We start from the raw sequence: 5,879 nt of genomic DNA, 5'->3' as shown, positions 1-5,879 counted from the left end.
GGGGGGGGCGGGGGAGGAGGGGAGCAAAGGGGGCCCGGCCCCCAAAGTGCCCCCCAGGCAGCCCCCACTGTATCAAATGTACAATCTCTTCAATACAGCCCCACATACGCTGCTACGGCTGCAGGGGCAGCCTGCAGCAGAGCAGGAGACCTTACAAAAAGAGTTTGGTTTATTTAACGTGGAGTAACACGAGGACTGACAGGGATATACTCGCCTCTTGAAGTACATCAAAGTAGGGAACGGCAGCGAGGCAGAAGAGGTGTTCAAGCTAAAAGACAATGCTTGCACAAGAACAAATGGCTGTAAAGTGGCCATGAATAAATTTGGCTCAGAAATTAGTAGGGGTCCTCCAGTAAGGAGGAAAGGGAGGTTTCTGACACAGCCTCTCCGTAGGAGTGGGTGCGAGAAATCAAACTGGTTCTAAGGTGATGCTTGATCAGATTATGTTATACGATATGCTTGCCTGCGAGCAGAATAATTATTTAACACAGAGACTATCAGTTTGACAATCCACAAGCTTGCTGAGTCTGAAGCAGGACAGACTGGCTGGGAGAGCGCGCTGCTGTGCTTTAACAGAGCCGGGCACTGCCTCGCAGGAGGGAGGAACAGGGTGAAGGTGAAGCGACAGCACTTCAGTTTCATGTTTAGCTGCACCACACAGCTAGGTGAGGCTTGAGGTTCTTGTCATACATCACATGCATTAAAAGTCATTACAAATAAAAGTGGCTGTGAAAGAAACGTGCGTCTAATGAACAGTACCATTAGCACTACAATTCAAAGGATTTCAATCCCCTCTTCAAGCATGGATTTACTGTGGAGAAAGAGTGCAGAAGAAAGTTTTAAATTCTTATCGCCAGCCGACACAACACGCAGTCCTTATCATGGAGAGCCCTGCCTAGCCTCTCCGTCCCCATTTAGGAGGAGGGCAGCACTGTCCCTTGCTTCAGTTGTCACCTGCACAGGCCCAGAGCCCGAGTTTGGCCCAGCTGTGCCCATGCCCACACAGGCTACCCCGAGCAGTAGGCCCCAGGCTGGAGGTGATGCTGGGGTAGGAGACCCAAGCCCCAGGTGCCTGGGTGTGCATGAAATGGGCCAGCCCAGTCCTGCGAGTACTAGTTACGTGAACTTTAATAGGGGTATTTTAACATTGTCCCGCTGAGCTGTGTGTCTTGTCAGCTGCCACGACTAGGCCAAATGCATCTCAAACCGCATCTCAAAAATAAAAGCATCTAAACCCCACACTAGCATAGCCGAACCTCTCAGAAATCTTTCTTCTTTACTCTGCTCTTTTCCTGTTAAGTATCTCTACTCAGGCAAAACTGAAAATCCCCATTACACACACAGACTCTCTCACATGATTTTAATTCATGGAGGTAAAAATTCCCCAACACAGGGATTTTTCATTGTGTCACAAGGGCCTTAGGTCACTCCCATGCTGTTTTATTTATTAGAGTAGAAAAAGCTCCAAGACCCCACTCCCCAACGTGACTCACGTGACATCTCCAAGGTCAGCATGTCCCTGCGCTGACTGCTTGGGTAGCAATCTGCTCTCAGCTAACCAGAGCACACAGCCTGCGGTCTTAGCCTGGAATACCGGCTAGCCACATCAGTAAAAACCATCCTTTTCCACTTCAGTTCTTTGAAAGCCTTCAGCTTTTCTTGATGGAGGAGTAGCTTGCCCAAGCTATCTGCAAGTGCAGCATCTCAAGAACACGTTACATTCATTCATCAGGACTAAAGGAAAACTTGCAGACAGACTTTTGCTGGTAGGCGTTACAGTAAGTTTCACGCTTGGCGAGACTGCATGTGCTCTGCACCATACCCACCCGTTGCACCCAGGCCAGTGCCACTCCCAGCTCAAAGCTGGCAGTCTCACCTTTAAGTCCGTCATTGCTCTTCTGCAGCATGATCAGTGTGTGACAAATGAATCTGTTTTCCTTTGCCTCCAGAGACAGGGCACAGAAATTTGAAGCAACTCATTAGTTCGAGATCTCTCCATTCTTGGTCCCTTTTCAAACATTCTCCTCTTTGAGAAAAAGCTTTTCATTAGAGCTGAATAGTGAAATAAGAGATAGCATGTTGAGCAAGAAACCTCAGCAGCAGCCAGAACTGTGGCCTCCCTGTTCTTCCTACCACCACCATATTTTAGACAGAGCTTGCATTTTTCCCTCTGAACAAGGAAGGAAGAAGTCTGGAAATTAATTAAATGCAGTAGTCTGCGAGCCATGCAGATACAGCCTATCTCAAAATTACTCAGGCACTTCAGTCTTGTTTAAATGGTAATGAAATGCCTTAGGTGCCAGATAATGGGCACTGCAAAACTCTGACAGAGAATATCACCTGCGGTCCTGAAGTACAAAAAGGCACTCGTAAATGGAAAAAGCAGCCCATAAATTATGAACAGATTAACAATGAACAGTAAAATGGTTCTCAATTAAGCAGCAGTTAATCTAACATTAGTTTTCTGTATGCTAAGGCACTGAACTATGAGCTGTGCTTTTGCTGCACTGCTACTTTCACTTTTGCTTTTCTTCCAGAGGTAAAGCTAATGCAAATATTTATAGTCAGCATATAGCTGGCAGTTCAGCATAAAGTAACCCTCTCTTACAACAGGTTAATGTGAATATCGTCTATAGCCTCACAGCTTATTTCCAGTTCCAAGATAGCTCTCTGGCCGAACAACGAAATAAATTAGGTATGTTCTGAGTGTTTCTGAGAAGCAGGGGCTGCAATCAGCTTTTGACAGCTACAGAGGGCAAGCTGTTATGCTCCGGTCATGGTGAAGCCCAGACTGCCTCGAACTGGTATCACAGAAGCGCTTTTATTTTTCTGTTTGTTTGGTGTTTCGTGGTTTTGTTTTGTTTTGTTTTTCTCTTTTTCCTGTCCCTGGTTTGGAAAGATACGCAGTGCTGAATTACATCCTCTCTCATACATATTGTCCACCACAATAACTCCAGTTAGCCTAAGGACTTCCTCACGTGGAGCCGCCGGCAGAGTGGTGGGGCACAGAGTGGCTGGCCAGGGGTCAGGATCCAGGTGGCTGGGCAGCTACGCCCACCCAATTCACTTCGGGTCAGCTTTGTCAGCCAAAAAAACCCCACGGTCAAATTTACTCTTACTTGTCACCTCTTTTTTTCTCCTCTTAGAGCCCTGGTTCTTCCTCCAGCTGTGCCAACTGTCTTCACTTTTCATCAGCCTGTTTTTCCACCAGGCACGTTTTCTCGCATTACTGCTTCTGTAGCTGTCGTTCTCTCTGCCTGCAGTTCACTCACCATGTCGGTGGTCAGGCCAGTTTTTAAGCCCGTGGCTTTCATCAGATTGAAACGTTAACAGTGTTGGTCTTCCCACTTTAGATAGTTAGCCATTAAAGCTCTTAATGTTATAAATGGATTTATGGTCTTTTTTGTATCCTAATTTCTTCTTTATTTTAGCTTACCAAGCCTTCTTTAGTTTTTCTTTATTGGTGCTTTTCTTTTTAAAGAAAAAGTAATATTTACTAATAAAACACTCCTTATTTATAATGTCCCCCAGAATCTTGGTAAATTGTGTAAACAAAGGAAATAAGTGTATGTTATTACTGGACTCCTTTGTAGTGACTGAGTGGCCGCATCCAGAGCCTGGTCATTCATCAAGAAGCTGTAAGCTAGGCAAATCTGGTCTATTCTCTCCTTCTCAGGTAAAAGAAGGACCACCTATGTGGAGGCCACAGCCCGTGCTACAGGTTAAACATTTCCTCCCCGCAATGAAACGGCAAATAAATCTTTTAATTCCAGGGAACACGAGAAGCCTTTTGAGGAACTCCAGGTTACATACTTAGCACGTTAAATGTGGCCCATTTTAGGGACTGAAACCAATCTGAAGCTTCTCAGTACATCACAGCCTGGACAGCTTCATCCTCAGCCCTGCTGTGAAGCATTAGCTTCATTTTACAGATGGTGACCAGAGGCAATAAACATTTATACATGCAAGGAATCAACTGTCAGATAAAGAATTGAAACCAGTTCTTCCAAATTCCTGTGCAGCTCCTAACTACCGGATTACCCTACCTCGGGCTGACGTAGCCCTTTCTGCTTCTTCAACCACAGTGATTCATGGGAAGAAAAAATAAATAAAAAAAAAAAAAATCAGACTTCATATTTACCATTCTTGACAGAGCCAAGCATGTTACAGAAGTAACACCTTCAGTCATCCACGCTCTTACCTCTTGAAGCAAGCCACCTGCTTAAATTTCCTTTTCCTTAACGGCAGGGAACAGTTAACCCAGAAATCTGTGGCTTGGTGTGGTTTAATTACAGTCCATCAGCTGCGCAGGAAGGGCTTGCTGAGTGATGGCTTTGAGATACGTTTGACATACACCGCGAACCCCAGGTAAGTAGGGTTTGGCAGGTAAACAGCCAAACTTTCAGAGTGATCCTTGCAGTTATTTATATTAATTAATGTCATGGGAGAAGAGGTGCAGATTTGCCTATAATCTTTTATGTAATATATTGCCTTAGCGAGGGAGGGAGCGGGTGCAAGCTGTGGCATGAAGAGCGCTTTGCCTGGCAGGTCGGGAGCAGCCCAGCACACAGGTTTGGACAGACATTGCAGGAGGGGAGCAGGCAGCTCCCCTGCATTATTCCTACTGGCACCACTAATTCACACAAGCACGGCTAATTCACACAGCCTTTTCACAAGACAGATCTGTTCTGCAGCTCAGGCAGAGGCACTCGGTAGATGCCGTTTGGAGCCTAGCCACCACGACCCCATGTCACCTTCACCAAGGCAAATCACTTCAGCCAGTTCACGTAACTGAACTGATACAAAAATCAATGTAGTCCAAACTAGTGAAATTCCAGTGCATCAACAGGTCTAACAATACATTTACAAACATAAAAGAAAAAAAAAAAAATCAACATAGCTTTCCTGTTGCATTGACTTAACTGACCTGGATTTTGTAACTATTTAGGTAAATCCATACAAAAACCTCTGCATGCAGAGAAACCACTGTAGGCCTCTGTAACCACTCTAAAGTTATATTCCTCTGGGGGGGAAAAAAAAAAAAAAAAGAAAAAAAAAAGAAAGAAACCAACCATGAGAGCAGTAAGATCTGAGAACACATCAAGGAGATCTTATTTTAACTGCTGCCCACAAAAAATATTAAAGCTGCTAATAGCTATTCCCACAGTAAATAAAATACATGTAATCTTTTCTGACAGAGGAGAAGGGGGAGAAAAAAAAAAAAAACCACCAGAGAAGCTCATATTTATACATTTTAAGAATTTGGACCAAATTTACAAACAAAAGTGGCGTATTTATGTTACAATGATTTATATCCCTCTTGCTGTTTGTGAAAACACCGGTTCTTTGTTGGCTTTGCAAGGTTGGCTGCCACCAGCAGAAGAATGAAACCCCTGCTGTGCCAATATTTTTGGTGGAAACACTGTACATAAATCAAGAAGAGCAGGAGGGATGGAAGGGACCATAGGCACCTGAGAGCATCCTGCATCTCTAGCTGGCAGTCAGCAACTGTCACCTCCCTACGCACTCCCTGGATGGATCCAGGAGTCACACAAACGTGAAGTGTCTCTGAGCCCAAGCCTTTCCCTCCCGAGGTTCTATAGCATTTCTTCCCAGTCAAATTTACATCTTAAAAGTGCTTGTGCTTTTCTGATCCCAGCTGTTCCCATCGGAAGGCTGTCCTCGCCTCTGTTTGTTTTAATGGCCAGCAACCTGCATCTTATTTGCAGACTAAGTTTAGTCACAGACAAGTTTAAATAGTTCTTCTCCCTCCCCGCTGTTTCACTCCTGGGTATTTTTAGATGGAAACCATATCCCCTGTCAACCTTCATTTTCCTGGGCTGAACAAGTCGAGCTTGCCTTGCCTCCATTTGTAAGGA

Source organism: Aptenodytes forsteri, unplaced genomic scaffold (genome assembly GCF_000699145.1).
Source record: "Aptenodytes forsteri isolate BGI_AS27 unplaced genomic scaffold, ASM69914v1 Scaffold93, whole genome shotgun sequence".
In the NCBI taxonomy this organism is placed as follows: Eukaryota; Metazoa; Chordata; class Aves; order Sphenisciformes; family Spheniscidae; genus Aptenodytes; species Aptenodytes forsteri.
Note: the sequence above shows the minus strand (reverse complement) of the source record.